At 47.0% G+C, this 24280-nt stretch overlaps 11 non-coding genes across 11 annotated transcripts; all 11 read right to left on the reverse strand.

Annotated features, from left to right (window-relative positions):
• Window positions 1-822: 822 nt before the first annotated feature.
• TRNAG-UCC (transfer RNA glycine (anticodon UCC)) lies at window positions 823-894 on the reverse strand. Its single transcript has one exon. It is a non-coding gene; the product is annotated as a tRNA-Gly (tRNA).
• Window positions 895-9193: 8299 nt separating this feature from the next.
• Window positions 9194-9265, reverse strand: TRNAG-UCC (transfer RNA glycine (anticodon UCC)). The gene has a single exon. It is a non-coding gene; the product is annotated as a tRNA-Gly (tRNA).
• A 7938-nt stretch (window positions 9266-17203) lies between these two features.
• On the reverse strand, window positions 17204-17275 carry TRNAG-UCC (transfer RNA glycine (anticodon UCC)). The gene has a single exon. It is a non-coding gene; the product is annotated as a tRNA-Gly (tRNA).
• A 307-nt stretch (window positions 17276-17582) lies between these two features.
• TRNAG-UCC (transfer RNA glycine (anticodon UCC)) lies at window positions 17583-17654 on the reverse strand. Its single transcript has one exon. It is a non-coding gene; the product is annotated as a tRNA-Gly (tRNA).
• An 885-nt stretch (window positions 17655-18539) lies between these two features.
• On the reverse strand, window positions 18540-18611 carry TRNAG-UCC (transfer RNA glycine (anticodon UCC)). The gene has a single exon. It is a non-coding gene; the product is annotated as a tRNA-Gly (tRNA).
• Window positions 18612-19492: 881 nt separating this feature from the next.
• TRNAG-UCC (transfer RNA glycine (anticodon UCC)) lies at window positions 19493-19564 on the reverse strand. Its single transcript has one exon. It is a non-coding gene; the product is annotated as a tRNA-Gly (tRNA).
• Window positions 19565-20457: 893 nt separating this feature from the next.
• TRNAG-UCC (transfer RNA glycine (anticodon UCC)) lies at window positions 20458-20529 on the reverse strand. The gene has a single exon. It is a non-coding gene; the product is annotated as a tRNA-Gly (tRNA).
• An 886-nt stretch (window positions 20530-21415) lies between these two features.
• TRNAG-UCC (transfer RNA glycine (anticodon UCC)) lies at window positions 21416-21487 on the reverse strand. Its single transcript has one exon. It is a non-coding gene; the product is annotated as a tRNA-Gly (tRNA).
• Window positions 21488-21794: 307 nt separating this feature from the next.
• TRNAG-UCC (transfer RNA glycine (anticodon UCC)) lies at window positions 21795-21866 on the reverse strand. Its single transcript has one exon. It is a non-coding gene; the product is annotated as a tRNA-Gly (tRNA).
• An 884-nt stretch (window positions 21867-22750) lies between these two features.
• On the reverse strand, window positions 22751-22822 carry TRNAG-UCC (transfer RNA glycine (anticodon UCC)). The gene has a single exon. It is a non-coding gene; the product is annotated as a tRNA-Gly (tRNA).
• An 881-nt stretch (window positions 22823-23703) lies between these two features.
• Window positions 23704-23775, reverse strand: TRNAG-UCC (transfer RNA glycine (anticodon UCC)). Its single transcript has one exon. It is a non-coding gene; the product is annotated as a tRNA-Gly (tRNA).
• Between the last annotated feature and the right edge of the window lie 505 nt (window positions 23776-24280).

Genomic DNA, 24280 nt, shown 5'->3' on the forward strand with positions numbered 1-24280 from the left:
TTTCAGGCCACCCAAAGCCCAGCAAACTCCACTGTCCTTTATATTTCAAGGCACCAAAAAATCCACACTTAAAAAAAAAAAAAAGAAACCTTTCTTCTCCCATGGTCAAAGCTTGGTTTAGGCATGATAACATGACTGCGGTGTGACCCGAGTGCCAGAAGCCAGCAACGGTAGAGGGGGATTAGCTCAAATGGTAGAGCGCTCGCTTAGCATGCGAGAGGTAGCGGGATCGATGCCCGCATCCTCCAAAACTTCCACTTGCCACTACCTTCAAATGAAGGGCCAACTTCTTTTTAGTTGGCACTGACACAAAAACCTAGGAAGCAGCTGCACGCATATCTGGCTAAACCTTCGATAGCTCAGCTGGTAGAGCGGACTGTAGTAGCTAATTAGCAATCCTTAGGTCGCTGGTTCGATTCCGGCTCGAAGGATGCTTTTGAGTGTCCGACAAACTTGCATGCGAGAGGTAGCGGGATCGATGCCCGCATCCTCCAAAACTTCCACTTGGCACTACCTTCAAATGAAGGGCCAACTTCTTTTTAGTTGGCACTGACACAAAAACCTAGGAAGCAGCTGCACGCATATCTGGCTAAACCTTCGATAGCTCAGCTGGTAGAGCGGAGGACTGTAGTAGCTAATTAGCAATCCTTAGGTCGCTGGTTCGATTCCGGCTCGAAGGATGCTTTTGAGTGTCCGACAACCTTGCATGCTTCAACTCGGAGGCTCTCTCGCACAGACTTTGCAGCTGCATACCTCCTGGGCGCACAACCATTGGCCTTTGGAGAGAGTGTTAACAAGAATACTTCAAAACAAGAGTAACAATGCGTTGGCCGGGAATCGAACCCGGGTCAACTGCTTGGAAGGCAGCTATGCTCACCACTATACCACCAACGCCATAGAATTCGCACCACTTCTCAATCGTGAAAATGCAACTCTCACCCCTAGTGTGACTAAAGCCAACTCTTCTGCTTCGTTAGTGGCTTGACAACAGTCAGACGGTAATGTGGCTTCTCGTAAGAGAGGTTTAAGCAGCAGCAGAGTGGCGCAGCGGGAGCGTGCTGGGCCCATAACCCAGAGGTCGATGGATCGAAACCATCCTCTGCTAGGCGCAGAGTTTTGTATTTTTCATGCTCCCAGGAAAAAGGTACCCCAAAAATTCACTGTCTCGTTCTTTCAGGCCACCCAAAGCCCAGCAAACTCCACTGTCCTTTATATTTCAAGGCACCAAAAAATCCACACTTGAAAAAAAAAAAAAGAAACCTTTCTTCTCCCATGGTCAAAGCTTGGTTTAGGCATGATAACATGACTGCGGTGTGACCCGAGTGCCAGAAGCCAGCAACCGGAGAGGGGGATTAGCTCAAATGGTAGAGCGCTCGCTTAGCATGCGAGAGGTAGCGGGATCGATGCCCGCATCCTCCAAAACTTCCACTTGGCACTACCTTCAAATGAAGGGCCAACTTCTTTTTAGTTGGCACTGACACAAAAACCTAGGAAGCAGCTGCACGCATATCTGGCTAAACCTTCGATAGCTCAGCTGGTAGAGCGGAGGACTGTAGTAGCTAATTAGCAATCCTGTTAAGAAAATTGTAGATCAATGTATCAGTTAATTATTCTATATTGCATTGTAGAGCATGATACTGGTATGAGTAGTTAAAGGGTTAAATATAACCCTTCTTTAGGCCTCCATGTCTTCTCAGGAAAGATGATAGTCTACTAGACCCCCCATGTATGCATATCTATAGACAGGAAGCTACACACTACAGGGGGTAAGTCTGTAAAGTATTACATGCATTCCTTTCTCCTGAATTCATAGTGGTCTCATTGTATGTAATAGATACACCCTAGAAGGTGTAACTTATGTTAATCATTTTTTATCTTAACCTATCATATATTCTATCCATCTTGAAGGTATATACGTTTTGCTATGATGTCATTTAGGCTATATATGCTTTGTCCACCTCAGAATAAAGCAGAAAATCACTTGATACCATATAAAGTTGGTTTGATTTGAATTTCTCCTGGGCCCAGACTTCTGCACGGGATCTGGGATCGTTTCTCTTTGATAACACATAAATTCTCCTTACATTTTTGGTCCTTCGAGCCGGAATCACTCACTGCAGAGGGAGAGGACAGCCTGGCTGTGAAAAGGTGGGTCTGAAGTACTCTCCGATCATTAAAAGACCTTCGTCTTGCTTAGACGTAATTAGAGGCCAGTCGGGCATCCTGTCTGAAACAGTGACGTTTTTCCGAACTAGCCGGAGAATTTGGAAGCCTCCCAGATAACGTGTAGTAAGTATAACAATGGTTAAACTTCTCTTCTCTCTTCTTCTTCTTCTGTATACTTTAGTGTTAGTAGAATTTACAATGTGTATTGTAAATGAGAGGCAATCATAGACGAAGGGACAATAGCAGTAGTCTATGTGAAATGTGTAAGGTAAATGAGAAGTATAGACGAATGGGTTGCCAAAGGGGCAATAGAAGTAGTCTATGTGAGACCATAGCCATTGTGAGAAGGCTACAGGAAAGAATTAACTCCGTGCGACACGTAAAAAGTGGTTAGATGACGTCATGGGACACAGGGGTGTCCAGGAACTTTACTCCTTATCTTTCTATTACTTTCTCTTTGATATTGTGTTATAGAGTAACTAAGAATATGAAGAGGGCGGCCGCCTACTAACATAATGTAATATTTGTATTGCTGTCTTATATTGCATGAAGCGAATGTGTGAGGAGGAGATGGTAGATCCCTTCTATAGTATAATCAGAAGGGAATAGGAGGTTATATAATGAGATACATGGTTACCCTGAGGATGAGATCGTTGCAGGATGTTTTGCAATATGCAAAACATGCAGAAGAATGTGATATGATGGTTCAAGAAAGTCAGAGAGGTTATTGGATAGCAAGAGGATGTGAAAGTAGAGACAGAGGAAGAAGCAGATGTGGGATGCAGCTCAGGGATTTAAATGTGTGTTGGAATTATGGAAAGTCTAGTGATTTTGCCTGAGACTGCCCTGAGAAACAATGTTCTCAGCCACCTTGGGGAAAAATGACTAGGAGGGGTCGATGTACAACACTTGGAGGATCTCATGGCAATCTCCACTGCCTGAGATAGATCTCCAGGTGAATGGGCGGATGATTACTTTCCTGGTGGGCTCAGGAGCGACCAGGACATTAATACATCCCAATATGTAGCCAATGTAAAATGTAGTAATAGTCATATCCTGGTAAGAGGGGTTAATGGCCGGACCCACAGGGAATCCCTCTCTGAACCAGTTATAACAGACCTAGAGACAAATAAGCCTGTGAATGTCAGATTAGGTAGTCCCGAATATGTCCAGTAAATGTGTTGAGATGAGATATTATGATAGAATTAGGTATACCTTCACCAGAGTACCTCAGGGCTGCTGGGAACCTCCAACAATTGTCTCCCAGCCCATGTCAGCACACTTAGCCCAGTTCCAGCCTCTTAGAGGTAGTCAGCTACTACTGTATGTTGGTAGCCAGCAGCAGACAGTGGAGAGAATTGTGGGGGGACACAGTCGTACTCTTGAGGTTTATTTATGAGCAAGGCCATAAAGTAAACATGTAGAAACTCCAATACGGTCAGCCAACGGTTAAATATTTGGGGTATAACCTGTCAGATGAAGGTAGGCAAGCAATTCTGGAGGTCCCAAAACTATGAGCAAATGATGTCCTCTTTGGGAATGACAATGTTACGTGTGCTGCTGGGATTTGTTGTTCTATTGTGTTTCCAGCAGCACAGCACTCACAGGGTTAATGATTGAGCTGGCTGGGTGTGGTACTGTCTGCTAGCCAATCCCCTGGTCAGTCACTGCATGGCCCCTCAGGCGAGCAGTCATGAATGCTTGTCTGGTGAGGTTTGCAGTGTGACTTGGTTCATGTCCATTTGTACGTTTATATTCTGTCAGTTTTGTGTTAGCTTGCTGTGTGTCCTGCTAGCTGTGTCTTGTCCTGTTGCAGCGTGCGGTGTGAACGGTGTCCGGTTCTGCTGGACTCCTGGTTAGTGTAGGGACTAGCGGTATAACCAGGAGCCATGAAGTGGCCTGCTAGCTTTCAACATCTTGTACAACATGTCAACCAATACCTGGTATTTATATTCAGCTTCCAATCTGTTACTAGTCGTTGTATGTTGTATGCGGTGTATTCTGGGTCTGTCATGTGGCATGTGAATGCATCCTGTTCTGGTGTGTGGCTCCTAGGATCAGCTAGGGCCCAGATCCGAAGACCGCTGGGCTGCCCTTATTAGGGCAATGTCCCCGCTTAGGTAGGGCCACTGTCATCCTCCCTTGTAGCACAGGGTCAGTTGCCTGAAACCGGTGTGAGTCCCGTGTGACCCTGGTGATACCCGTGTGCGTTCCCTTTGGTCATGATCATGTGGGTTCCGTGCTTTGCCTGCCCACACGATCGTAACAGACAAACTTCTGCAGATCCTGGATCCCAAATTCTGCATCTCTGACAGCGCTTCTTACCAGACTCTGGTGGGCACATCAGTCTGGGGGGCTGCTGAACTACAGCAAGCCCTTTGTGCTAACTGTTGACTCAGGAGAAGGATATATCACCTCTGTGTTAACTCAAGAACACGGTGGGAAGCAGACTAGATCCAGTGGCCGAGCGCTCCCACCCTGTGTACAAGTGGTAGTCAGACCTTCTGCCACTATAGTGCTGTCCCCCCACACACTGAGTACCGCACACAGTTAGTTATACTCATATCTTAGTCCTTCTAGACCTCCCCCTGCAGGACACTACTGCTCACAGCCACACCTGACAACCTAGGGATGTACTACGCTCCATCCATCTACCTTACTGCCTATTTCTTCAGACGGTCCTCCATACAACTGTCTAGGAGAGATGGCACATGAGGCGTTACTCAGACCAGATCTGCAGGAGGTATCTCTTGTAGATGCTGAATACACTCTTTGGAGATGGGCTGTACATCTCCGTTAAAAAAAAAATAAAAAAAAGCTATCTTACTTAAATTGTTCTTCAGATGTGCAGCAGTTTTGAGCCATGGGCTGTGTCATGTCTCAACAGGGGGGATGGTAGCATCATATGGACAGTATTCACAGCCTAGGGGTTTACAAACTACTTAAAAAAAATTTTTTGTCTTGTATTATTTGTGCTAAACAATGCAGAAGGGAGTATAAGACCAGGAGGGGGCGCCATCCTACACATGGGGGATGCTGGGAGAGCTGTGAGTGTAACTTGTATAGAAGGAGTGACGAGCGCCATACTGGTAGATCTGCTTCCTGACTTACTGACTGCAATCCCTGCTAGCCGTCATAAACCGCTCCTGCAGTCATACTGTTTCTGCCGTCACACGGCTAAATGTCTGACCATTGTCTATGTGTATAGCATCCCTCACTCTCTACTCCGCCATACTGTGCACATCTCCACCCCGCCATACTGTGCACATCTCCACCCCGCCATACAGTGCACATCTCCAGCCTTTTACCTTCTATATCACCCCATTACTTGTAGTATGTAAGCTCGTTGGAGCAGGACCCTCACCCCTATTGTTTCCATCAGCTGATTACTATGTAACCGTGGTTCTGTAATGTTTGTCCTTCTGTCTTTCTGTATTCCCCCTGTCCATGTAAGCGCTGTGGGATATGTTGGTGCTATACACAAAGATTATTATAGATGTGTGTCAGATGAGGGACTTGTTGGCATTGCACACAAAGGGGTAAGGTGTGGCTAGATGCTTGCCTGGCTTGATCGTACTCCTAGTCAGGCCACGTCCCTGGCGGCCATCTTAGTACTAGTCATGGCCTGCGGCCATTTTAGTACCTGCTGTAATACCTTCGGCCGCCGCCCAGACGCCATCTTGGCTCCTTACATCCCATAGCTGTACCTTCTACCTGGCATCCCAATGCTTGCACTTGTAGTACACAACACCAGTGATTAGTGCCTTCTCTGAATTGCATAGGAATAGTCAGCAGCCTCCATCACTGTCCTCTGTGTGTTGATGATATGTTGTCTACCTGAGGTGTGTGCTATAAGATGGGGTCAGTATGATACTGTGGGATATTTAGTCGTAGCAGAGGAATATGTAAGGTCTCCTTCAGATAAGTGTCAGAGGGGACAGGTTGCTATGGGTGACGGTAGTGAGGGGACAGGTTGCTATGGGTGACAGTGTTGCTGACAAGGACCAGGGATAGTAGGCAGCCGGACAGAAGGGATGATTACATGATGCAGATAGTCCTGGGATCACACAGTGAAGGAATGAAGGTTTACAGTAGTATTAGATGAAGATGACAATGGCCTGAGTGCTGCTCTGTGTGCTGGGGTCAGCTCACAAATGGTTAAATCGTCTGTTACATGGGAATGCTTCTTTCACCCTCACCCCCACCTTTTAGCTTTAGAGTTCAGTGAGAAAAAGGGAGGGGGGGAGTGTGACTGACTCTAGCCATGCTCTGCTTGCTTGATATGAATAGACCTGTAATGAAGATGATCAGGAATGAAGTTTAGTATAAACCTGTGTGAACAGGGAACGTCCATTCTTGCTGTTATTTGTGTACATGTCAGTTCTGTGATTGGTTTGCAGTGATTTTGATTGTTAAATGGTGTTTTCAATGTGATAATGTCATGTAAGATATAATAATAATAATGAAGTTGTTGATAATGTGAGAGCTGAGTGTGCCTATTACGGGAAGGATAGCACAAGGATGCTGCAGTTATCTGTAGGAGTCCAGCCACAGCTAAAGCTTTGTTTATCTTACTCCATCACCTCTCCCTGATAAGAGAAATTCCTGAGGGGGGTTGTTAAGGTTGGAGGACCAAGCGACTCTGCAGATGATTGGAGTAGTAGTAGTTGTGTGAATCTTAATGTTATGCAGTAAATATTGTGTATAGAGAATTATATGTTATTAATAATAATAATAATTATATGAGATGGGAAGACTTGACCGAATGATAGATAAAAGTTAATGACAAGTCTTCAAGCTGTGATGAACGTAAAATGTGTGATTAAGCTTCTTCACTGTACCTACCCCCCACAGATAAGTGATCCATGTTATACATTGAGTTTGCTGTTTCCACCTGTGAGCGGGGACCAAATACCTGCTGTTGCCTCTGATCCTGGGGTTATACTTGCTTCGCGCTACCTGATAATGGGACCGAGGCAGACTACGGGAGACTGCCTGAGGGATGCTGTGCGGAGAGGAGAACCGTAAAGGGCACGCTGTCTCTGGGATATGGCCTGAGCTACAGAGAGCACGCGCAGACGTGTGGTGGTTGTGTGGTGACCGGGCCTAGAACAGGTGCCAGGTACAGGCCCCAACGGGGATTGTACTTGGTACAACTGATAATGCCTGCGCACCTCATGACCTCCGAGGGCAACAGCAAGGGCCGTGTCCGGAGAACTAGGAACGCCTCTCCCAAAGGTTCCTCTGACCCATCGGGGTCCCAAGGGGGGTACCGGACGAGTATGGGACGAGAAATCGGATGGCTGCAGGGGGTTTGAGTCTCTTCTTGCATGGTGGGTAACAGTGAATAAAGATGTAGACCGGATTAATTACACATACTATAACCAACAGAGATTTGTTAATTATACAAGAGATGCAATCAAGGGCCTAGAGGAACAACTAGGACCTACCTTACACTTATTGCATGGCAAAATAGAATGGCTCTTGTTATGTTACTAGCAGAGTTTGTAAAATGATTGGAGGATATTGTTGTACTTTCATTCCTAATAACACAGCACCTGATGGTAGTGTTACTCGAGCACTGGAAGGGTTAAATGCATAATAAAATGAACTAGCTGATAACTCTGGAATAGACGATCCATTCACAGACTGGTTGGAAAACTTGTTCGGACACGGGTCACAAGTCATATACTCCACATTAGTCTCTATGTCAGTATTTGCCTCCATTCTAGTACTCTGCGGTTGTTGTTGTATTCCATGTATTCGAGGACTGTTACAAAACCTTATTAACACTTCCATCACCAAAACTATGTTCCAAAATATACAAGATGACAAAGAACAAGATCACTTACTGGGTCAGGTGACCACCTCTGTCTGACAAGTGATGGGTAAAAGTTGTATGAAGGAAGCGCCATTTTACTTTGATGATTTTGAAGTGTGACATTTTGATTCCAGTGTGTCCTGATTGTACCGGAGGATTGCTGTAATAACTGATGGACACTTTGATAAGTAAGATTTTATATCAGAATGGACAATGATTTATATATGAAGAAAGGAGCATCAATTGGATAATAAATCAAGGCCAAGCTTCTCTTGGAGGCGGGCCTAATTGTGGGTACAATTGGTGGAATGACTTTTATATATATATATCAATGCAATGCTTTTATATGAAATAATTATATACTTAGTCTTGAAGTGTGAACCCAGGCCTCCTGGCAATAAAGCTTCGGGCCGTAGCCAGGGGGTCTGTGGTAGAGTCATTATATATGTGTATTACTGTTATACTGTGTTGATGTATTGATCTAAAGTGGGGAATGTTAAGAAAATTGTAGATCAATGTATCAGTTAATTATTCTATATTGCATTGTAGAGCATGATACTGGTATGAGTAGTTAAAGGGTTAAATATAACCCTTCTTTAGGCCTCCATGTCTTCTCAGGAAAGATGATAGTCTACTAGACCCCCCATGTATGCATATCTATAGACAGGAAGCTACACACTACAGGGGGTAGGTCTGTAAAGTATTATATGCATTCCTTTCTCCTGAATTCATAGTGGTCTCATTGTATGTAATAGATACACCCTAGAAGGTGTAACTTATGTTAATCATTTTTTATCTTAACCTATCATATATTCTATCCATCTTGAAGGTATATACGTTTTGCTATGATGTCATTTAGGCTATATATGCTTTGTCCACCTCAGAATAAAGCAGAAAATCACTTGATACCATATAAAGTTGGTTTGATTTGAATTTCTCCTGGGCCCAGACTTCTGCACGGGATCTGGGATCGTTTCTCTTTGATAACACATAAATTCTCCTTACAAATCCTTAGGTCGCTGGTTCGATTCCGGCTCGAAGGATGCTTTTGAGTGTCCGACAACCTTGCATGCTTCAACTCGGAGGCTCTCTCGCACAGACTTTGCAGCTGCATACCTCCTGGGCGCACTCTTTTTGAGCCTGACCGCACAACCATTGGCCTCTGGAGAGAGTGTTAACAAGAATATTTCAAAACAAGAGTAACAATGCGTTGGCCGGGAATCGAACCCGGGTCAACTGCTTGGAAGGCAGCTATGCTCACCACTATACCACCAACGCCATAGAATTCGCACCACTTCTCAATCGTGAAAATGCAACTCTCACCCCTAGTGTGACTAAAGCCAACTCTTCTGCTTCGTTAGTGGCTTGACAACAGTCAGACGGTAATGTGGCTTCTCGTAAGAGAGGTTTAAGCAGCAGCAGAGTGGCGCAGCGGGAGCGTGCTGGGCCCATAACCCAGAGGTCGATGGATCGAAACCATCCTCTGCTAGGCGCAGAGTTTTGTATTTTTCATGCTCCCAGGAAAAAGGTACCCCAAAAATTCACTGTCTCGTTCTTTCAGGCCACCCAAAGCCCAGCAAACTCCACTGTCCTTTATATTTCAAGGCACCAAAAAATCCACACTTTAAAAAAAAAAAAAAGAAACCTTTCTTCTCCCATGGTCAAAGCTTGGTTTAGGCATGATAACATGACTGCGGTGTGACCCGAGTGCCAGAAGCCAGCAACCGTAGAGGGGGATTAGCTCAAATGGTAGAGCGCTCGCTTAGCATGCGAGAGGTAGCGGGATCGATGCCCGCATCCTCCAAAACTTCCACTTGGCACTACCTTCAAATGAAGGGCCAACTTCTTTTTAGTTGGCACTGACACAAAAACCTAGGAAGCAGCTGCACGCATATCTGGCTAAACCTTCAATAGCTCAGCTGGTAGAGCGGAGGACTGTAGTAGCTAATTAGCAATCCTTAGGTCGCTGGTTCGATTCCGGCTCGAAGGATGCTTTTGAGTGTCCGACAACCTTGCATGCTTCAACTCGGAGGCTCTCTCGCACAGACTTTGCAGCTGCATACCTCCTGGGCGCACTCTTTTTTTTTTTTTTAACATTAGATTTTTATTGTTTTAATACGAATAAATGTTACACAGGAGTCATCATGCATAAAACAGTTATAGACAAAATGCGTAAGAAAAGCGAGAAGAGAACAGGGGAACATTTTGAGAATATAAACTGCAGGTAAGTTGTTTCCTTTTTTTTTTCCTATTCGTTTCTTGACATAATAAGAGTCTATGTATTTGACGAATATCCCAAGTTGTCTGCATGGGGGGCAGATTTTTGTCCGTATAAACATCCATATACGCAAATATTTACTCCGTACGGTAACCAGAAAAGGATGAAAACATAACACAAAAACATGAATGGCATCTAAGATTGTCTATGCTGCGAAGAAAAGGGGTTAGAATGGATCCCTCCACTTGCTCCACATCTCCTCATGCCTCACCAACTTATCCTCCCTGAATGCCAACCATCTTTCAAACACCCTCTGCTCTAACATGCGATTTTTAAAATCGTCTATGCTTGGCGGATCCGGACCACGCCAGTGTTGTGCGATGAGAGCCTTCGCGGTCATCAAGGCATGCCCCAGCAGAAATCTAGCTGGTAGGGGAATGTCCTCAAGGCCCACGAGCAGCAATATATGCATGGGCGCTCTTGGGACGCGAACCCCAAAAACTGTGTCAAGATGGTTTAGTATGGTTTGCCAGTAGTTAGAAAGTTTGGGGCACAAGCAAAAAATGTGTGAGAGAGTGCCTATCTGGTCACAACCCCTCCAGCAAAGGCCATCACCTCTTTTGAATCTATTGTGTAGAAGCGCGGGAGAATAGTACCACCTCATTACAATTTTCAGCTGAACTTCCAAAATGCCTAATCCTTTGGTGGATTTACCCGCCAATTTGAAGGCATTACTCCAAGCGTCCAGTGGGATCACGCGATCCAGCTCCTTCTCCCAGTTCAACAGGTGAGCTCTCTTAGAGGGGTTATTATTGCCTGTCAGTATGTCGTAGAACATCCTAATTTCTGATTTTTTCAAATTAGGTGATGATTTAAGTCTGGATATGATATCACATGGGATCTTTACCATGTGTATATGAGATCCGGAGAGAAAATGTGTGACCCTGGAATACTTAAATAAGTCGCGACCGTCCAAGCCGTACTCGTTGCTTAATTCTGTAAAAGATTTCACAGAGTTCTCCGTTAGTAAGGCGGACACCGTCGGGATCCCTTTTTCCATCCAGCCTCTCAAGTCCAGATCCGGGACAAACACGCCCAGAGTCTCGAGGGGGATAACAGGCAGCGCCACCGGTCCAGAGGTCGCAGCCTTTATTGTCAATTCACTCCACATCTTGAGTGATGCAATTGTAGTGGGAGATAGCGATTGAGTATATATTTTCAAATTAGTTTTTTGCGGTGACCCTGCAGACATGGCCTCCAGGGACGCAGCCAGCAACAATGGACAGCAGGATGAGAGGCTGGCGAGACTGCTCTCCATCCCCACCCACCCCATCCTGCCCTTCTCCGATATTAGGTACCTGGTTTGATTTAGGAGGGACGCTTTATAGTATTTTTCCAGATTTGGTATGTCAGCGCCGCCTCTATCCCGGTGCATGGACAAGATAGGCAGTGCCAGACGAGGTTTCTTACCTCCCCAGACAAAGTTTGACACCTGGCTCTGGAGTTTAGTTAAAGTGGCTTGAGACAAACTAATCGGCAGGACCCTAAAAAGATAGAGAATCTTGGGTAGGAGAACCATCTTGTAGGACATGATTCTACCGAACCAAGAGAGACCCAGTCCCGACATTCGGTCCAGTTCCTCCTGCACTTGTGCTAACAGAGGGGGGTAATTTATTTTTTCAAGATCGGCCACATCAGGGGTCAAGGAAATGCCTAGGTAAGGCAGACTTTCATCCCTCCACACATAGGGAAATTCTTTTTTAATTGCTTTTTTAAGTTCTTTGGGGGTATTAATTCCCAGAATCATAGATTTATTTATGTTGAGTTTATATTGTGACACGGTGCTAAAAGTGTCTAAAACTTGTTGAGCCGCTCTCAAGGAGCTAAGTGGGCGCGTCAAGGTGAGGATGACGTCGTCCGCGAAAAGACCAATCTTGTGCTGACGATGGTTCAGAGGGATTCCTCTTATTTCAGGGGATAAACGGATGGCTTCCGCCAGCGGCTCAATCGAGAGGACGTACAGAATGGGGGAAAGTGGGCAACCCTGCCTCGTGCCATTCGTTATTCTAAAGGTTTCCGAGAGCGTGCCGTCCACGAGCACCCTCGCCGACGGTGTAGAGTACAGGGCCCGGATAGCACGCCGCATCCCGTCACCAAAGCCAAACCTGGCCAAAGTCTGGAAGGCATAGTCCCAGTGGACGCGGTCGAAAGCCTTCTCGGCATCGAGGGCCAACATGACCGCTGGGGTGCGAGATAGCTTTAAAGAGTGTAGAAGGTTGAGGGCCTTGCGGGTGCCATCCGGGGCCTGCCTCCCCTTCACGAAACCCACCTGGTCGGAATGCACGATTCCGGGAAGGATCTCCAGCAATCTGGTTGCAAGGGTTTTAGCATATATTTTTACGTCCGAATTTAGCAGAGAGATCGGGCGGAAGTTTGATGGGTCGTCTGGGGGTTTGCCCGCTTTGGGCAGAACTACAATAGTAGCCTGTAGGGCCTCGTCTGGAAACGCCCCGCACCTCATGATCGCATTAAAGTATTTAACTAAATAAGGGGACAGCATACCAGAAAATAGTTTGAAATATTCTGAAGAGTACCCATCAGGGCCCGGGGCCTTTTGGTTTTTCATATTAGTGATTGTATTAATCACCTCGGGCACTGACATTTCCCTTTCTAATTCTGCCGCTTGTTCTTTGGTAATGCTTGGGAGATTTAGTTTGTTCAGGAAGTCATCAATTGTTGTTTTGTTTGGCTGGTTGGAGGCAGGGTCATTTTTTAAATTGTATAGGTCATTGTAGTAGGACCGGAACTTGTCTGCTATCTGTTTAGGATGGGTTATCTTAAATTCCTTTTGCGATGAGTTCCACACGTATGGAATGGTAGACCTAGCTATCTTTTTTTTTGAGTAGCCTAGCCATCCACTTAGATGGCTTATTCAATGAGGAATAGATGTTGGCTCTGCGGGATGCGACCTCTCTATCGAAATCGTCCTGCAGGATCTTGCGTAGCTCAAGTCTCGCCTGAAATAGTTTTTTATGAGACTGCGGGGTGGGGACATCTCGTAATTCACCCTCCAGTTCCTGAATATCTGACAATAAGGCTTCTATTCTTTCCAATTTCTTTCTTTTGTATCTTGCCCCTAGCTTAATGAGTACACCCCTCACAAACGCCTTATGAGCATTCCACAGGGAGCGGGGGTCTACATCAGGGGTGTCATTTAAAGTAAAAAATTCTTCCATATTTTTTAAAATGTCAGATTTGTAAGCAGGGACTTTCATTAGGTACACGTTATTTCTCCACGTTTTGGCCGATTGCCTGTGCCCATCTACGGCAATGGATGTTACAATCGGAGCGTGGTCCGACCAAGAAGCCGTACCTATCTCCGCCTTGACCACCGCAGTTATAAACTGTTTGTCAACCAGGCAAAGGTCAATGCGCGAGAATGATCTGTGGCGGGGAGAGAAGAATGTGTACTCTCTGGACGCAGCGTTTAAGCATCGGAAGGTGTCAAGAAGGGCATGTTTGCGCAGCCAATGATTTAGGTCAGTGCCCATCTTTCTGGAGTGATGGGTAGAATCGATAGAGCTGTCCGGGGTAGAATTAAAGTCACCGCAAAAAAGCAATGCACCCTTCGCCACCCTACGAACAGTTCTCATGAACTTGTTTAAAAAATTTAGCTGCTTTTTATTTGGGGCGTAGTTATTGGCTAGAGTAATGGGATTGCCTCTCAGCTCTCCCACTAGAATTATGTAGCGGCCCTCAGGGTCACACACTTGTCTCGTAATATTAAATGGGGTGGCTTCACCAAACGCCACCATCACACCCGCCCGTTTCCTCGGGGCGCATGCGAAAATGGCGCGCGGATATTTTCTGTGGAACATACGTTTAGTGTCTATGTCTAGCAGGTGTGTTTCCTGAATACATACTATATCGATGGCATTGCGGATAGCCTCCTTCCACACGAAACTTCTCTTTTGCGGAAGATTCAACCCGTTGGCATTCAACGATAAAATTTTCATAGCCATATTGTTGGTTTAGGCACAGCGGAGCTAAGAGACCGGGACCACATAATGATAGAGATGCCTAACAAAACATAACTGAGTGTAAAAAGAAAGATAATTACACAGTAAATCAAATTCTTGCAAAACATGTAGGTAGAAACCAACAATTTGCTGTTGAGTAAAAGAAAACAGCAAAGAAGAATGAAAGCAAGATGGCAAGCGGTCGCTTGCTGGAACATCTGGGGGTAGAGTACAGTTCACGTGAGTGATCAGCCTGACTCTCTGGGCTGCTTATTTTCTGTGGCAGCGGAGGTGAAAGTGAATGGGTCTCCTTTCTTATTTATTTTTCCCGCATGTGACGGCCGCCGTGGTCATCTGGGTTTCTGTCCCGGGGGTTCCCGGGGGGAGTCGGCATGCGAGTCGGAGGGGGATCTTTTAACTTCAGACCCCATGAGGTAAGAGTTGCTTTGGCTGAGGCGCAATCGTGGAGAATATGGACTAAGTTCTCTTTGTTAACAATAACTTTCGTGGGAAAACCCCACCTGTAGGGAATATTCGCCTCTCTCAAGGCAAGTGTTATGGGGGCGAAGCTCCGTCTAGCCTCCATAGTTGCCTGTGACAGGTCGATAAACAGGCGGATGTCGGTATAAGGAGGAGGAAGGGTTTTCATTTTCCTTGCAACTTGCATAAGCGCCTCTTTTGTGCTGAAGTGGTGGATTCTCGCTATAATGTCTCTAGGACTGTTGTCTTTCAAAAATCTCGGAAGTGGGAGCCTGTGAGCTCTGTCTATCTTGAGCTCATGCTCTGGGAGATTCGGGAGCAATTTCTGAAGCAGGCCCGTGACATATTTAAAGATTTCTTCGTTGGATATTTTTTCAGAGACGCCGCGGATCTTGACGTTGTTGCGTCTGTTTCTGTCCTCTAAATCGACCAATTTATTTTGAAGCTTAGTAACTGTCCCCTCTAATACGTAGTGGGCGTCGATAAGTTCATTGTGCGATTTTACCAGTTCTTCCATTTTAATCTCGGTGTTGTTTACTCTAATGTTTACTTCAGAGATTGACTTGTCGACATGGTGGGACAAACTTTTTAGATCTACTTGCAGTGTGTTTCTTAAAGCTAGGATCGCCTCTTTAATGTATGATTCTGACGCCGGCTTGTCAGAGGCTGACAGGTTGACGATTTCGCCATCATACACTGATTGAGACAGGGATGCATCGGAGTGTTCTCCCTCCATCTCCGTGGCATCTGTCGGACCATGCTTTTGTTTATATGGGCTTTTTTGAGCGGAGTGCTCCTCCTGCAAAGGTGGTGATATTGGCGCCATTTTCCTCCGGTGGGGGCAGCTATTTAGGGCTTCGCCGTAAGGACCCGCTTGCTTTTGCGAAATATTTGCCGGGTGGGCTGTAGTTATGTCCTCTATAGTGGGGCTCTCTCCCTCCAAATCTTCTAACAGCCTCTGCTTTTGCTTGGCCGGACTGCCCGAAGCGGAGTGTGTGGACTGTGCAGCTACCGGCGCCATTTTATTTTTTGTGCTACGGCCTGTGTGAGGGCCGCCTTTAGCCTTAAGCGCACCTATAGGGGTTCTCTCCTCTCTTCCTGCACCCCTTGGCCCTTTCTGCCCTTTCTGCCCACTATCTTCTTCTTCCCTCCCTGTGGGTCTCGGGATCAGGGACTTACGGGAGTCTCTTACCGGATTTTCTGTGGCGACATCCGGTGAATCTTCGGCCGCCATTTCTGGGAAGGAGCCGCGCGGGGCGAAAAACTCCTCCAGACGTGCCGGTATTGCTTTGGAGGGCTTTCTCCTTGCTGTCGCCATGTGCTAGAGAGGTTTATCTTGCCGTACGGTGGGGTAACGACCTCCGTTGCTTGCTGGATAGTTGCTGAGAGTCTCTCTGCCGAGCGGAGCCTAAGCAAACGCTGCCGTCTCGGGCTCACTCCAGGCCACGCCCCCCCTGGGCGCACTCTTTTTGAGCCTGACCGCACAACCATTGGCCTTTGGAGAGAGTGTTAACAAGAATACTTCAAAACAAGAGTAACAATGCGTTGGCCAGGAATCGAACCCGGGTCAACTGCTTGGAAGGCAGCTATGCTCACCACTATACCACCAACGCCATAGAATTCGCACCACTTCTCAATCGTGAAAATGCAACTCTCACCCCTAGTGTGACTAAAGCCAACTCTTCTGCTTCGTTAGTGGCTTGACAACAGTCAGACGGTAATGTGGCTTCTCGTAAGAGAGGTTTAAGCAGCAGCAGAGTAGCGCAGCGGGAGCGTGCTGGGCCCATAACCCAGAGGTCGATGGATCGAAACCATCCTCTGCTAGGCGCAGAGTTTTGTATTTTTCATGCTCCCAGGAAAAAGGTACCCCAAAAATTCACTGTCTCGTTCTTTCAGGCCACCCAAAGCCCAGCAAACTCCACTGTCCTTTATATTTCAAGGCACCAAAAAATCCACACTTTAAAAAAAAAAAAAAAAAAAAAAAAAGAAACCTTTCTTCTCCCATGGTCAAAGCTTGGTTTAGGCATGATAACATGACTGCGGTGTGACCCGAGTGCCAGAAGCCAGCAACCGTAGAGGGGGATTAGCTCAAATGGTAGAGCGCTCGCTTAGCATGCGAGAGGTAGCGGGATCGATGCCCGCCTCCTCCAAAACTTCCACTTGGCACTACCTTCAAATGAAGGGCCAACTTCTTTTTAGTTGGCACTGACACAAAAACCTAGGAAGCAGCTGCACGCATATCTGGCTAAACCTTCGATAGCTCAGCTGGTAGAGCGGAGGACTGTAGTAGCTAATTAGCAATCCTTAGGTCGCTGGTTCGATTCCGGCTCGAAGGATGCTTTTGAGTGTCCGACAACCTTGCATGCTTCAACTCGGAGGCTCTCTCGCACAGACTTTGCAGCTGCATACCTCCTGGGCGCACTCTTTTTGAGCCTGACCGCACAACCATTGGCCTTTGGAGAGAGTGTTAACAAGAATACTTCAAAACAAGAGTAACAATGCGTTGGCCGGGAATCGAACCCGGGTCAACTGCTTGGAAGGCAGCTATGCTCACCACTATACCACCAACGCCATAGAATTCGCATTGACACAAAAACCTAGGAAGCAGCTGCACGCATATCTGGCTACACCTTCGATAGCTCAGCTGGTAGAGCAGAGGACTGTAGTAGCTAATTAGCAATCCTTAGGTCGCTGGTTCGATTCCGGCTCGAAGGATGCTTTTGAGTGTCCGACAACCTTGCATGCTTCAACTCGGAGGCTCTCTCGCACAGACTTTGCAGCTGCATACCTCCTGGGCGCACTCTTTTTGAGCCTGACCGCACAACCATTGGCCTTTGGAGAGAGTGTTAACAAGAATACTTCAAAACAAGAGTAACAGTGCGTTGGCCGGGAATCGAACCCGGGTCAACTGCTTGGAAGGCAGCTATGCTCACCACTATACCACCAACGCCATAGAATTCGCACCACTTCTCAATCGTGAAAATGCAACTCTCAACCCCAAGTGTGACTAAAGCCAACTCTTCTGCTTCGTTAGTGGCTTGACAACAGTCAGACGGTAATGTGGCTTCTCGTAAGAGAGGTTTAAGCAGCAGCAGAGTGGCGCAGCGGGAGCGTGCTGGGCCCATAACCCAGAGGTCGATGGATCGAAACCATCCTCTGCTAGGCGCAGAGTTTTGTATTTTTCATGCTCCCAGGAAAAAGGTACCCCAAAAATTCACTGTCTCGTTCTTTCAGGCCACCCAAAGCCCAGCAAACTCCACTGTCCTTTATATTTCAAGGCACCAAAAAATCCACACTTAAAAAAAAAAAAAAAAAAAAAAAAGAAACCTTTCTTCTCCCATGGTCAAAGCTTGGTTTAGGCATGATAACATGACTGCGGTGTGACCCGAGTGCCAGAAGCCAGCAACCGTAGAGGGGGATTAGCTCAAATGGTAGAGCGCTCGCTTAGCATGCGAGAGGTAGCGGGATCGATGCCCGCATCCTCCAAAACTTCCACTTGGCACTTCCTTCAAATGAAAGGCCAACTTCTTTTTAGTTGGCACTGACACAAAAACCTAGGAAGCAGCTGCACGCATATCTGGCTAAACCTTCGATAGCTCAGCTGGTAGAGCGGAGGACTGTAGTACCTAATTAGCAATCCTTAGGTCGCTGGTTCGATTCCGGCTCGAAGGATGCTTTTGAGTGTCCGACAACCTTGCATGCTTCAACTTGGAGGCTCTCTTGCACAGACTTTGCAGCTGCATACCTCCTGGCCGCACTCTTTTTGAGCCTGACCGCACAACCATTGGCCTCTGGAGAGAGTGTTAACAAGAATACTTCAAAACAAGAGAAACAATGCGTTGGCCGGGAATCGAACCCGGGTCAACTGCTTGGAAGGCAGCTATGCTCACCACTATACCACCAACGCCATAGAATTCGCACCACTTCTCAATCGTGAAAATGCAACTCTCACCCCTAGTGTGACTAAAGCCAACTCTTCTGCTTCGTTAGTGGCTTGACAACAGTCAGACGGTAATGTGGCTTCTCGTAAGAGAGGTTTAAGCAGCAGCAGAGTGGCGCAGCGGGAGCGTGCTGGGCCCATAACCCAGAGGTCGATGGATCGAAACCATCCTCTGCTAGGCGCAGAGTTTTGTATTTTTCATGCTCCCAGGAAAAAGGTACCCCAAAAATTCACTGTCTCGTTCTTTCAGGCCACCCAAAGCCCAGCAAACTCCACTGTCCTTTATATTTCAAGGCACCAAAAAATCCACACTTAAAAAAAAAAAAAAAAAAAAAGAAACCTTTCTTCTCCCATGGTCAAAGCTTGGTTTAGGCATGATAACATGACTGCGGTGTGACCCGAGTGCCAGAAGCCAGCAACCGTAGAGGGGGATTAGCTCAAATGGTAGAGCGCTCGCTTAGCATGCGAGAGGTAGCGGGATCGATGCCCGCATCCTCCAAAACTTCCACTTGGCACTACCTTCAAATGAAGGGCCAACTTCTTTTTAGTTGGCACTGACACAAAAACCTAGGAAGCAGCTGCACGCATATCTGGCTAAACCTTCGATAGCTCAGCTGGTAGAGCGGAGGACTGTAGTAGCTAATTAGCAATCCTTAGGTCGCTGGTTCGATTCCGGCTCGAAGGATGCTTTTGAGTGTCCGATAACCTTGCATGCTTCAACTTGGAGGCTCTCTTGCACAGACTTTGCAGCTGCATACCTCCTGGCCGCACTCTTTTTGAGCCTGACCGCACAACCATTGGCCTCTGGAGAGAGTGTTAACAAGAATACTTCAAAACAAGAGAAACAATGCGTTGGCCGGGAATCGAACCCGGGTCAACTGCTTGGAAGGCAGCTATGCTCACCACTATACCACCAACGCCATAGAATTCGCACCACTTCTCAATCGTGAAAATGCAACTCTCACCCCTAGTGTGACTAAAGCCAACTCTTCTGCTTCGTTAGTGGCTTGACAACAGTCAGACGGTAATGTGGCTTCTCGTAAGAGAGGTTTAAGCAGCAGCAGAGTGGCGCAGCGGGAGCGTGCTGGGCCCATAACCCAGAGGTCGATGGATCGAAACCATCCTCTGCTAGGCGCAGAGTTTTGTATTTTTCATGCTCCCAGGAAAAAGGTACCCCAAAAATTCACTGTCTCGTTCTTTCAGGCCACCCAAAGCCCAGCAAACTCCACTGTCCTTTATATTTCAAGGCACCAAAAAATCCACACTTAAAAAAAAAAAAAAAAAAAAGAAACCTTTCTTCTCCCATGGTCAAAGCTTGGTTTAGGCATGATAACATGACTGCGGTGTGACCCGAGTGCCAGAAGCCAGCAACCGTAGAGGGGGATTAGCTCAAATGGTAGAGCGCTCGCTTAGCATGCGAGAGGTAGCGGGATCGATGCCCGCATCCTCCAAAACTTCCGCTTGGCACTACCTTCAAATGAAGGGCCAACTTCTTTTTAGTTGGCACTGACACAAAAACCTAGGAAGCAGCTGCACGCATATCTGGCTAAACCTTCGATAGCTCAGCTGGTAGAGCGGAGGACTGAAGTAGCTGAAGGACTGAAGGAGGACTGAATCCTTAGGTCGCTGGTTCGATTCCGGCTCGAAGGATGCTTTTGAGTGTCCGATAACCTTGCATGCTTCAACTTGGAGGCTCTCTTGCACAGACTTTGCAGCTGCATACCTCCTGGCCACACTCTTTTTGAGCCTGACCGCACAACCATTGGCCTCTGGAGAGAGTGTTAACAAGAATACTTCAAAACAAGAGAAACAATGCGTTGGCCGGGAATCGAACCCGGGTCAACTGCTTGGAAGGCAGCTATGCTCACCACTATACCACCAACGCCATAGAATTCGCACCACTTCTCAATCGTGAAAATGCAACTCTCACCCCTAGTGTGACTAAAGCCAACTCTTCTGCTTCGTTAGTGGCTTGACAACAGTCAGACGGTAATGTGGCTTCTCGTAAGAGAGGTTTAAGCAGCAGCAGAGTAGCGCAGCGGGAGCGTGCTGGGCCCATAACCCAGAGGTCGATGGATCGAAACCATCCTCTGCTAGGCGCAGAGTTTTGTATTTTTCATGCTCCCAGGAAAAAGGTACCCCAAAAATTCACTGTCTCGTTCTTTCAGGCCACCCAAAGCCCAGCAAACTCCACTGTCCTTTATATTTCAAGGCACCAAAAAATCCACACTTTAAAAAAAAAAAAAAAAAAAAAAAAAGAAACCTTTCTTCTCCCATGGTCAAAGCTTGGTTTAGGCATGATAACATGACTGCGGTGTGACCCGAGTGCCAGAAGCCAGCAACCGTAGAGGGGGATTAGCTCAAATGGTAGAGCGCTCGCTTAGCATGCGAGAGGTAGCGGGATCGATGCCCGCCTCCTCCAAAACTTCCACTTGGCACTACCTTCAAATGAAGGGCCAACTTCTTTTTAGTTGGCACTGACACAAAAACCTAGGAAGCAGCTGCACGCATATCTGGCTAAACCTTCGATAGCTCAGCTGGTAGAGCGGAGGACTGTAGTAGCTAATTAGCAATCCTTAGGTCGCTGGTTCGATTCCGGCTCGAAGGATGCTTTTGAGTGTCCGACAACCTTGCATGCTTCAACTCGGAGGCTCTCTCGCACAGACTTTGCAGCTGCATACCTCCTGGGCGCACTCTTTTTGAGCCTGACCGCACAACCATTGGCCTTTGGAGAGAGTGTTAACAAGAATACTTCAAAACAAGAGTAACAATGCGTTGGCCGGGAATCGAACCCGGGTCAACTGCTTGGAAGGCAGCTATGCTCACCACTATACCACCAACGCCATAGAATTCGCATTGACACAAAAACCTAGGAAGCAGCTGCACGCATATCTGGCTACACCTTCGATAGCTCAGCTGGTAGAGCAGAGGACTGTAGTAGCTAATTAGCAATCCTTAGGTCGCTGGTTCGATTCCGGCTCGAAGGATGCTTTTGAGTGTCCGACAACCTTGCATGCTTCAACTCGGAGGCTCTCTCGCACAGACTTTGCAGCTGCATACCTCCTGGGCGCACTCTTTTTGAGCCTGACCGCACAACCATTGGCCTTTGGAGAGAGTGTTAACAAGAATACTTCAAAACAAGAGTAACAGTGCGTTGGCCGGGAATCGAACCCGGGTCAACTGCTTGGAAGGCAGCTATGCTCACCACTATACCACCAACGCCATAGAATTCGCACCACTTCTCAATCGTGAAAATGCAACTCTCAACCCCAAGTGTGACTAAAGCCAACTCTTCTGCTTCGTTAGTGGCTTGACAACAGTCAGACGGTAATGTGGCTTCTCGTAAGAGAGGTTTAAGCAGCAGCAGAGTGGCGCAGCGGGAGCGTGCTGGGCCCATAACCCAGAGGTCGATGGATCGAAACCATCCTCTGCTAGGCGCAGAGTTTTGTATTTTTCATGCTCCCAGGAAAAAGGTACCCCAAAAATTCACTGTCTCGTTCTTTCAGGCCACCCAAAGCCCAGCAAACTCCACTGTCCTTTATATTTCAAGGCACCAAAAAATCCACACTTAAAAAAAAAAAAAAAAAAAAAAAGAAACCTTTCTTCTCCCATGGTCAAAGCTTGGTTTAGGCATGATAACATGACTGCGGTGTGACCCGAGTGCCAGAAGCCAGCAACCGTAGAGGGGGATTAGCTCAAATGGTAGAGCGCTCGCTTAGCATGCGAGAGGTAGCGGGATCGATGCCCGCATCCTCCAAAACTTCCACTTGGCACTTCCTTCAAATGAAAGGCCAACTTCTTTTTAGTTGGCACTGACACAAAAACCTAGGAAGCAGCTGCACGCATATCTGGCTAAACCTTCGATAGCTCAGCTGGTAGAGCGGAGGACTGTAGTACCTAATTAGCAATCCTTAGGTCGCTGGTTCGATTCCGGCTCGAAGGATGCTTTTGAGTGTCCGACAACCTTGCATGCTTCAACTTGGAGGCTCTCTTGCACAGACTTTGCAGCTGCATACCTCCTGGCCGCACTCTTTTTGAGCCTGACCGCACAACCATTGGCCTCTGGAGAGAGTGTTAACAAGAATACTTCAAAACAAGAGAAACAATGCGTTGGCCGGGAATCGAACCCGGGTCAACTGCTTGGAAGGCAGCTATGCTCACCACTATACCACCAACGCCATAGAATTCGCACCACTTCTCAATCGTGAAAATGCAACTCTCACCCCTAGTGTGACTAAAGCCAACTCTTCTGCTTCGTTAGTGGCTTGACAACAGTCAGACGGTAATGTGGCTTCTCGTAAGAGAGGTTTAAGCAGCAGCAGAGTGGCGCAGCGGGAGCGTGCTGGGCCCATAACCCAGAGGTCGATGGATCGAAACCATCCTCTGCTAGGCGCAGAGTTTTGTATTTTTCATGCTCCCAGGAAAAAGGTACCCCAAAAATTCACTGTCTCGTTCTTTCAGGCCACCCAAAGCCCAGCAAACTCCACTGTCCTTTATATTTCAAGGCACCAAAAAATCCACACTTAAAAAAAAAAAAAAAAAAAAAGAAACCTTTCTTCTCCCATGGTCAAAGCTTGGTTTAGGCATGATAACATGACTGCGGTGTGACCCGAGTGCCAGAAGCCAGCAACCGTAGAGGGGGATTAGCTCAAATGGTAGAGCGCTCGCTTAGCATGCGAGAGGTAGCGGGATCGATGCCCGCATCCTCCAAAACTTCCACTTGGCACTACCTTCAAATGAAGGGCCAACTTCTTTTTAGTTGGCACTGACACAAAAACCTAGGAAGCAGCTGCACGCATATCTGGCTAAACCTTCGATAGCTCAGCTGGTAGAGCGGAGGACTGTAGTAGCTAATTAGCAATCCTTAGGTCGCTGGTTCGATTCCGGCTCGAAGGATGCTTTTGAGTGTCCGATAACCTTGCATGCTTCAACTTGGAGGCTCTCTTGCACAGACTTTGCAGCTGCATACCTCCTGGCCGCACTCTTTTTGAGCCTGACCGCACAACCATTGGCCTCTGGAGAGAGTGTTAACAAGAATACTTCAAAACAAGAGAAACAATGCGTTGGCCGGGAATCGAACCCGGGTCAACTGCTTGGAAGGCAGCTATGCTCACCACTATACCACCAACGCCATAGAATTCGCAACACTTCTCAATCGTGAAAATGCAACTCTCACCCCTAGTGTGACTAAAGCCAACTCTTCTGCTTCGTTAGTGGCTTGACAACAGTCAGACGGTAATGTGGCTTCTCGTAAGAGAGGTTTAAGCAGCAGCAGAGTGGCGCAGCGGGAGCGTGCTGGGCCCATAACCCAGAGGTCGATGGATCGAAACCATCCTCTGCTAGGCGCAGAGTTTTGTATTTTTCATGCTCCCAGGAAAAAGGTACCCCAAAAATTCACTGTCTCGTTCTTTCAGGCCACCCAAAGCCCAGCAAACTCCACTGTCCTTTATATTTCAAGGCACCAAAAAATCCACACTTAAAAAAAAAAAAAAAAAAAAAAAACCTTTCTTCTCCCATGGTCAAAGCTTGGTTTAGGCATGATAACATGACTGCGGTGTGACCCGAGTGCCAGAAGCCAGCAACCGTAGAGGGGGATTAGCTCAAATGGTAGAGCGCTCGCTTAGCATGCGAGAGGT

The sequence above is a fragment of the Eleutherodactylus coqui genome, chromosome 1 (assembly GCF_035609145.1).
Source record: "Eleutherodactylus coqui strain aEleCoq1 chromosome 1, aEleCoq1.hap1, whole genome shotgun sequence".
Lineage (NCBI taxonomy): Eukaryota > Metazoa > Chordata > Amphibia > Anura > Eleutherodactylidae > Eleutherodactylus > Eleutherodactylus coqui.